Genomic DNA, 9,410 nt, shown 5'->3' on the forward strand with positions numbered 1-9,410 from the left:
TCTTACGACTAATACGAATCAAAGTAAGCTCTTATCTCTTAATGCACTTTCTCTGAAACAAAGAAACGACTTAAAATCTCAGTAATGCATCACGAAACCGACATATTTACAAAGTACCGTGACAGACGCCATAAGCCAGAAGCCAGAAGCCAGTAAGCGGCAAAAATCCACCCTGACACAGTGTAGTGACCCTAAATTTAGCTATGCAGAAAGCATAGAACTTTGATTCTTCCTCATAATATAATAAAGCGGCTTACTTCAAGATCCTTCCGCTTCTACAAGCAAAACTATTACTATTTATTTTCCTAGATCACTATTCACTAGATTCTCTGTTCTACCACGGTGAAGAAAAAGTGCTATGAAAAAACCTGCATGTCTGAGAGTTCTCCAAAAATTGTGAATAATTCTGCATATGTGCACTGGGCCAGGGTGGCAATTTATGTCTACCCTTCATCATGTGTCATTCTGAGAGGAGACCTGTAGATCGATTTTGTAAAACCTGCATCAATCATTATTACAATCGCAATTTTTTGATTGGCTGAACTTGTGCGATTCTTGTTGCAACAATGCAAAATATGCATTTTTGCAAACAAGACGCTCGCTCGCTATTGGCTACAATTAGCTAATAGTGAGCGAGCGTTAACCAATCAGAGGTGATTGCGATCGTGACATTGTAGCTGTCATTCTACCGCAATCGATCAGCCGTTCTCAGTAGTGATCCGGCAATCGGTTTTGGTAAAAAATTAAGTTGTCAACCCTGCAGATACCAAATATCATTGGTTTGAACTCTATGTCCCTTTAAACAAAGTTCTTTATTGCTTGATTGGCTTAACCATTTTGCTAAATTGGTAATGTATCATGTATGAGACATACATGGAGCGGTCAAGGGCGTCTGTCTGTACACACAAAGTATAGGTTTGTTTATTATAATTGCCAATAACTGTGTTTTGAGATAAAAATATAGTAGGTAACTAGTAAGTAAGCGCACTTTGCGGTATTGATATGAAAACAATTTTACCATTTCCAGTTATAGAGCGTTTAAGTAAATGAAAACCGGCCAAGTGCGAGTCACGCTCGCGCAATGAGGGTTCCGTACTACAGTCGTATTTTTTCGTCATTTTGCACGATAATTCAAAAACTATGATGCATAAAAATAAATAAAAATCTGTTTTAGAATGTACAGGTGAAGACCTTTCATATGATATCCTATTTGATATAGTTATATCACTTCGAAAGTTGAAAATACTAATTATTAGTTCATGACCACAATTTTTTTTTTATGTGATCTAACCCTAAATTCACGATTTTCAAATTTTTCCCCAAATTTCAGCTATAAGATCTACCTACCTGCCAAATTTCATGATTCTAGGTCAACGAGAAGTACCCTATAGGTTTCTTGACAGACCGACAGACAGACAGGCAGTCAACAAAGTGATCCTATAAGGGTTCCGTTTTTCCTTTTGAGGTACGGAACCCTAAAAAGAACACGATCGAAAGTGATCAATGTGCGTTTACCTTAGAATAATATTGCGGTGATGCGTGTAATATTAAACGGCGCTTGTGGCCTGATCTAGATTCTAGAATCTAGATGCAAGATAATATTACCTACTATTGTTAGCTCAAGTTATCTAGCCTCGAAACGTAATAAGAAAACCACTGAAAATCTTTATATTCAAGTATTTTCGTATTGATAAGTAGATAAGCTAGCCTAGTGGCTAGGACGTCCGCCTTCTAATCGCGAGGTCAGGGGGTTCGATCTCGGGCACGCACCTCTAACTTTTCGAAGCTATGTGCGTTTTTAAGTAATTAAATTTATTGGTTTGTTGGTTTGTCATTCAATCACGTCGCAACGGTGTAACCGATTAACGTTAATTTTTGCATGAATATAGATAAAGACCTGGAGAGTGACATAGGCTACTTTTTATCATGGGGTATTTTTAAAAACCTAAATCCCTGTGGACGAAGTCGCGGGCATCAGCTAGTAATTTTTTTTTTTTTTAAAAAGAACATTAGACATGTTAAATGACTAATATTCCCCTTTTTCCTCTCCAACTAAGCGTGAAGCTTGTGCTAGGAGTAGGTACGACAATAGTGCCACGGGCGGGGTTTGAACCGTCGACCTTTCAGGTTTTCAGTCCACTCCTTTACCAGTTGAGCTATTGAGGCTCTAAATAATAAATGGGTAGGTTCGTTACAGTTACCACACTGTTAACATCTCGACAGGAATAAAGTAGGTCTATTACCTATAACATGAGTTTAGCAAAGTTTTGCTAACTATACTTTGCTGTAGGTAGGTATTATAATAAAGTTCACCACACAACCGGAGTGCTATTTAATTTGTCACAGTTAAATTAACAACCGTTTGGAAAACTTATAAGTAAGTGATCAACGCACACCGTCAGAGTGGAGTGGAGACAAGTCTCTCTTGATAACTCAAACTAAGCTTTTTTTGTAGCATAACCATAAGTAACCCACACGTCCATAAGTAACCATAAGTAACCCAAGTCCCACCTTTGGGCTGGAGCACCCCAGTACCAACTCCTTCCATTTGATCGGATCCAAAGGCGGGCTGTTCGACTTGTGGACGATCCCAAACTAACCGACTCGTTGGAAAGCCTGGAGCACCACAGAGACGTTAGCTCTCTATGCGTGTTCTATCGCCTGTATAATGGGGAGTGCTCTGAAGAGCTTTTTGACCTCATTCCACCCTCTTTTTTCTACAACCGCACCGCGCGCCACCGTAAGGAATTTCACCCTCACCATCTGGGTGTCTGGTGTACTTCGACCGTCCGCTGCGCCAGATCCTTCTTTCCACGCACGTGCAAACTGTGGAACCAACTCCCATCGACGGTGTTCCCACTAGATTATAACATGGGGTTATTCAAGGGGCGGACCAACAAATTCCTAAAAGGCCGGCAACGCATCGGCGGCTCCTCTGGTGCTGCAAATGTTCATGGGCGGCGGTAATCACCTAACATCAGGTGACCCGCCTGCTCGTTTGCTCGCTATATCTATTAAAAAAAAAAAAAAAAAAAAAAGTAATGACCTAAGAGCCAGCATGTGCCAAGCTACCAACGCTATAAATTAGGAAGATTAAAAAAAGAAAAATAAATTACTCGGCGGTAAATCCAGCGATCCTTGACACACTCTCTACAATATAAAATGTATTCAAGCGCAAATATTTTTTTGTCCTACACTCTTATTTTACTTTTTAGTACAGTACGCGGCAGAAAGTAATGTACATCGATCTTTAGGAGATAGCAGATTTGTAGAGCATTGTCTCTGTCGTTGAGACCGACAAAACGTCACATAGGTATGACTGACAGAGACAATGGAAAGTTAATCTTTCTAGCGTTTAAACTATTGTGAGTGATTTCCATATTATACATATCTCGCACACGGCTTTACTCACGTGTTTAGTCGACGTAAGCCTGACTCACAACTCTCCGACTAGACTCCTTGAAAAAGGACCCCTGATGGGTTCCAAATTAGTCGGGCTAACGTCGACTAAACACGTGAGTAAAGCCGTGTGCGAGATATGTATAATACACTAGCTGATGCCCGCGACTTCGTCCGCGTGGAATTAGGTTTTTAAAAATCCCGTGGGAACTCTTGGATTTTAAGTAGCCTATGTGTTAATCACGTCACGTTATGCGACAGTCGGACAATAGGTGGACGCAGGAGAGCACAGTCTGGTGTCCACGCTACATAACGCGTCGCCGTGGCAGGCCCCCCACGCGCTGGCGCGCAGATCTGGAGGATTTTGATGGCCTTGGTGCGCTCTGGACGCGTCTGGTCGCTAACAGGGATACCTGGAAGAAAAAGGGGGAGGCCTTTGCCCGCGTTTGGGATGACCTCTGAATTATTAGAGCTAGATGTACCTTATAAGCAATATTGACCAAAAAACAAAGAAAAAAAAGGTACTAATAATTTGAAAAAAAATGAACGAAAGTAAAAAAAAAGAATTAAAAAAAAAAAATTTAGAGGTAGGCTTATTTATTTATTATTTATTATGTGTTAATCCAGTATATATCTATCTCCGTTCCAAATTTCATCCAAATCCATTCAGCCGTTTTTGCGTGTTCAATCACGATGTTTGAATGTTTGGATGTTTGTTACTCAAGGAAACATCCAAACATCTAAACATCCAAACATCCACACTTTCACATTTTATGCAAGTAGGTACCCATGCCTACTTTAAAGTGGATTCAGACCGCGTCCGCGTCGAAAGGTTGCTTTAGCGTATAAATAAATAATTTGCCACATGTATTGCAAGCTGCATTTATCATATTTTTAACCAGCTGACTCATGCAAGTGGGTGTAGTTTCATATCTCCCCAATCAATAAAATGTAGTTTAGAACTCCGATATGTCGAGATGGCAATCGGGGTGGTGATGCCACAACCGACTTTTTTATTCTTTTCTCTGCTACATTAAAAGACATTGAAACAGCGAGTAAAAAGTCGTTGAAATGACGTCAGGAAGGCAATGACAATATTTAAATCATTAGGTCATCGGGCCGCGACAATTCCGGCCTTCGATGATGTCAGCAGCTGTCTTCAACTATATAATATTAGCTCATGGCTCTTAGGTTAGGCATAGCTTAGCGATCGCACAATTTCAGATACGAACGTAGGTATATAATCGTACTTTTAGGCATAGCAACAGAGCTGGTCTAAAGGTGCTGATACACTTGAGCATTCACTTGTAATGAGCATTCGTGCGAATGTTACATCACAGAAAAGTACGAGAACGTTTTAGCGAGCGTTCTGGCAAGCATTCTAGCGAGCACACGCGAACGTCAAGTCTGACATCTTCATGAAGAATAGACGCTTTCGCTAGAATGCTCAAGATGTACGTAGCAATATTTGGCTCTATGCTTGGCTCGGCTCGTTGTTCAGTTCGACAAAAATAAAAACGGCGAATGCTCGATCTTCTGTTACAAGTGAATGCTCAAGTTTATCAGCACCTTTAGGAGAAAACCATACCGGCTTTCTCGTAAGACTAGTGTTTAATTCGTCTAAACTAACTACTCACACTCGCAAATTTTACGACCTCCTTGGCACAGTGGTAAGCACTGTGGTCTTATTAGTGGGAAGTCCCGGGTGCGATTCCTGACAGGGGCTTAGAATTTTATAATTTCCGTCTGGTGGGAGGCTTCGGCCGTGACGGTTCGTCATTGTGACGAAAAGGAGTAAAAATATCCAAACATCAAAATTTTCACATATTATTAGGATTATAAATTATTATTTTAGAAATATTTTCTCCCCATATTATGTGGAAGCTATCCTAGAAAATTCGTTAGTTTCTCTGAAGTTGGAGTTGAAAATGTTCGAAATAGCCACTCTATTGTTCAGGCGAATCTCCTTGGCTGGTCTGCAGCTGTCAACCATGAAAATACGTCATCAGAAACCATAGCGTTTCGAGGAGGCACCGAATTTATTTCGGTGCCACATTTTTGTACACTTGTTCATCTTTATTATTGATTCGATCCTGCTATTTCTGTAGATTTTGCAATAGGCTCTAGATTTTTGTGATAAATAGAATTGGCCTATATAAACCATGACACAAAGTTAAAATTAAAAAACACGACTGCTTTGCCAATAAACGAACTATAAAGTCCAACAAAATGGCACCCACTCAGTGGAGCTTCAGCACCAATCCAAATCAAATGCCCGATTCAAATCAAATGTGTACCTACCTAACCTTACGCAATCTATTCGTCCTTTTACCAATGTACTACTTATGTAAAGTGCATGTTACCTAGTTATTGATGGGATCACGCTGACAGCCCTTTGAACCATGACTAATACGAATTTCTGATAAGTGGGGGCGGATTTGTTAGGGGTGCATAAATTGCATATGATAATAGTACGCGACAGGTTGAAATAGCATTCGAGGAGGGAACGCCTCGAACCCGCCATGCGTCCGAGGAAACCTCCATGCCTGATAGTTTTCCATAATGTTTTCTAAGGTGTGTGAAGTATGCCAATCCGCACTGGGCCAGCGTGGCCTAAATCAGAAGGATTTAGGCTATAATCCGTCACGCTGGCACTTATGAGAGAAGACCTATAGTCCGCGACAGGTTGAGATGGCTCGAGGTATGAGGCTGTGCGGGTGTGTGTGGGAGGTTCCCTTCCATTTCAACTTGTCGCGCACTATACGTGCTCAGTCGTGGGCCGGCGATGATGATGAACTGTTTGTCTTCACGGTAAATTAAAGAAACATTATTGTTAACACAATGGTACTTTGTTACAATGCTGCAAAAACCTTACAGTTTCATGTAAGCACATTATACGTTAGTACTATTATATTATTCTGTGATTATACCTACTTACAATAGCTATTAATAGAATCTATCAGACAACTGTTCAGCGTAACACAAACGGTAATAAGTGAGTAGACAAAAGGGTCATTGTGGAACTTCCCACTTTACAATAGGGGTTAGTTTCAATCGATACCGCTCCAGACGTGGCTGTAATCGTTACGTATTCCGAGTTCCGACTGTAGACGAGCGTTCCAGGCCGCGTCGCGCATGCGTACTCCGCAGTCAATAGGTCAGGGCCCCGCAGTCGAACTGGAGATTTATACAAGAACCTTCGCCCCCACACTACGAGGATTCAGGACTTCAAAGTTTAAGCGATGCACGGGGCGGCGCACCGACACCCCCTCGGTGATACCAACCGCGCTCGTCTCGTCACCGCGATCGTAATTCACGACATCCAGAGGAATACTTGGTAACCGTGTTACCGTGTCGTGTGTTCCAGCGAATTTCGTGCCACCCATGTGACTGTGCATACTTCCCGGTGAGTCATGCGCGCTCACGTTTTAGTGCCGTAGAATCGTGGAGTTTTCGGAATTCGGGCGCTCGGCGACGCTTGGCAGGCGCTCTATTAATGTTTACTTCGCCCACTCGCCGCCGGCCGGCTCGGGGCCAGGCTCGCTCGGCGCATGTCAGCCGTTGCGCAATAAGTCGAGAGGCTCTCGCCGCATCGCCTGTCAAGCTAGGCGCAAGGTCGCCGTGTCACGTCACCGTCGATGGCGCACCGGAGCCGGCGCTGAACGTAAACACTGCACCGAAACCTCGCTGATGTCATCGCAAACATAATCGCGTGAACGAAATTAGACGCGATGAGATCGGGCGGATCTCGATCCTCGCCGGTTCATTGAGCGACGGGCAGGCGAAGCGAGCGGAGCCGCCGCCACGAACGACGAGGTAACCGCTGCGCCGTTCGCCCCGCGACCTTGCGGCGTCACGGCGCGTCACCGCCGAATTATTTTGGTCGCGTTTTGGCAGCTTTCCGAGCCAGAAGCTTCGCCGATGCGATTCCTTCTAAACGTGCCTTAAACACTTTGTTTCTGTTACAGATTGCGACAGACGCTCGCGGCGAGACTAGCGGAGATAGACGAGATAGTTTCCGAGTTCGATCGCGTGTCGGAGAGGATCGAAGAGCTCCGGCAGCAGATCGAGGTGTACATCGCTGAGGTCGGGACCTTCTACGTGTTCGGGGAGAACGGCGAAGAAGGCGTGCACCGCCTGGCCGAGCGGGTGTCGGATCTCGCGCAGCGAACGAAGAGCTTCGCCGAGGAGAGTCGGCGGCGCTACGGCGGCTCGGCGCCCGCGGACGTGGCGCAGGAGCTGTCGGCGCTAGAGCTCTCGGCGGAGGCGCTGGCCGCGGCCATGGAGGAGAAGGAGCGGGAGTGGAAGCGCGCGCGCACGGCCCGCGGCGACTACGCGGCGGACGTGGAGAGCGTGCAGGCGTGGGTGCGCGCCGCGGAGCACACGGCGCGCGACCGCACGCTGCCGCCGGAGCCCTACCGCGAGCGGCTCGTGGCCACGCGCGCCGAGATCCCCAACGTAGCCGACCGCGTGGAGCGCCTCACGCGCAACGCGCGTGCCATCGTGGAAGGCAGTCGGGACTCGAGCGAGCGGCAGCTCATCCAGTCCACGGTGTCGGCGCTGACGGAGCAGTTCTCGGCGGTGTGCAGCGAGCTGGAAGCACGCCAGGCCGCCGTGGAGGACGCGTGCGACGCCGTGGCGCGGTTCTCGGCCCTGCTGGAGAAGGTGCTGCTGTGGGTGGAGACGCAACGCGCGTTCCTCGCGCGCCCGCTGCCCCTGGCCGACCTGCAGGAGGCGCAGCAGAAACAGACTGAATACGGGGTACCTCCTTGCTCTTACATCGATGTTCGATTATATTTCGGATCAACAGCTGTTATACTGTTTGTCTCGTTCCAGAATGCCCTCAAGAGTTGTAAGCAGCAAGCTAAGAACTTAGCAGACATGGCCAAGGAGCTGGAAGCGATAGAGCGTGTCACGAGTCCCGTAGACCTTCCCTCGAGGCTCGAGGCCGCCGAGAATGCCACCGTCGACGTCGAAAAACGTTTGGCCAAAACGGTCCGAATTTTAATCTTTTTTATCGGACACTAAACATTTGTTCCCCAATTAGTTAAATATTTTTATAATTCGTATTGTGTTTTAGAATGGCTTACTACAAGAATTGGCAGAGGAATGGGAGCGATGTGAGAAAAAGCTGAAGGACGTCGGCCACTGGCTCGAGGCCACGGCGCGGACGTTGGAGGCGCCCCAGAACGCGAAGAAGCCGCTGAGGGACAGATTGGCGCTGAGAGAGAAATTGATCAACGATATTTCCACACAGCAAACGAAGATTTCGTACGCGGTCGAGAAGCTCAACGTGAGTGAACATGTGTTCTTGATTCATCGTTGACGTCGAGAAGGCTAGTTGAAGGTGCACAGCTGACCCGCTGTTCCCCCGCAGGTACACTTCGGGCCGGACGGCGTGGCGGCACAGTCGCGCTCGCCCGAGGGCGTGCAGTCAGCGGCGCGCACGCTACACGCTGCGCTGGACGCGCTGGCTGCGCAGACGGGTGCGCAGGCCACGCAGCTGTCGGCCGCGCTGGCGCAGGTGGAGGCCTACTGCGCGGACGTGGCGCGGCTGCGCGCGCAGCTGCTGCAGGCCGAGCAGCAGCTGCGCCGCGCCGCGCAGCCCAACTACAGCCCGCGTGACCCCGAGCGCGCGGCGCAGCACCAGCAGGTAAGCCGTCCTCCAGCCCCCACCACACACGCGCGCACTCGGTAGCCTAGCGTTCTAGTTTTGTTTATCGGCCAGGAGGCTCCGAGCGCCCGGCGCTCGACGCTGAGCGGTAGCACCGATAGTTCGACCCACCGCCACATGTACATTATCACCGACCACGCGATTCATTTTTTGTTTTCTTTCTGTTGCCCCCTCACCCGACCACTAACCGATTCTGCCGCTATCCTCTGTTAGGAATGTCGCGAGAGAGTCAAGTCGCTTCAGAGCAAGATTCAGGCGCGGAACGAGAGAATCAAACTGATAGTGCAGCGCGGCGGCCCGGACGCCGACCCGCTGCGGGATGCGTAGCCCGTCCGTC

General features: G+C 47.2%; 1 long non-coding RNA gene and 1 pseudogene across 1 annotated transcript in view; one reads left to right on the forward strand and one right to left on the reverse strand.

Moving 5' to 3' along the window:
• Positions 1-522, reverse strand: part of LOC138402650 (uncharacterized) — a 123,883-nt gene extending 123,361 nt beyond the window's left edge. Inside the window, exon 1 of the long non-coding RNA XR_011237009.1 lies at positions 478-522. This is a non-coding gene — a long non-coding RNA (uncharacterized lncRNA). The remainder of the gene's footprint in view (positions 1-477) is intronic.
• The window catches only part of LOC117984832 (muscle-specific protein 300 kDa-like), a 162,859-nt pseudogene that overhangs the window by 82,291 nt on the left and 71,158 nt on the right, over positions 1-9,410 (forward strand).

The sequence above is a fragment of the Maniola hyperantus genome, chromosome 8 (assembly GCF_902806685.2).
Source record: "Maniola hyperantus chromosome 8, iAphHyp1.2, whole genome shotgun sequence".
Lineage (NCBI taxonomy): Eukaryota > Metazoa > Arthropoda > Insecta > Lepidoptera > Nymphalidae > Maniola > Maniola hyperantus.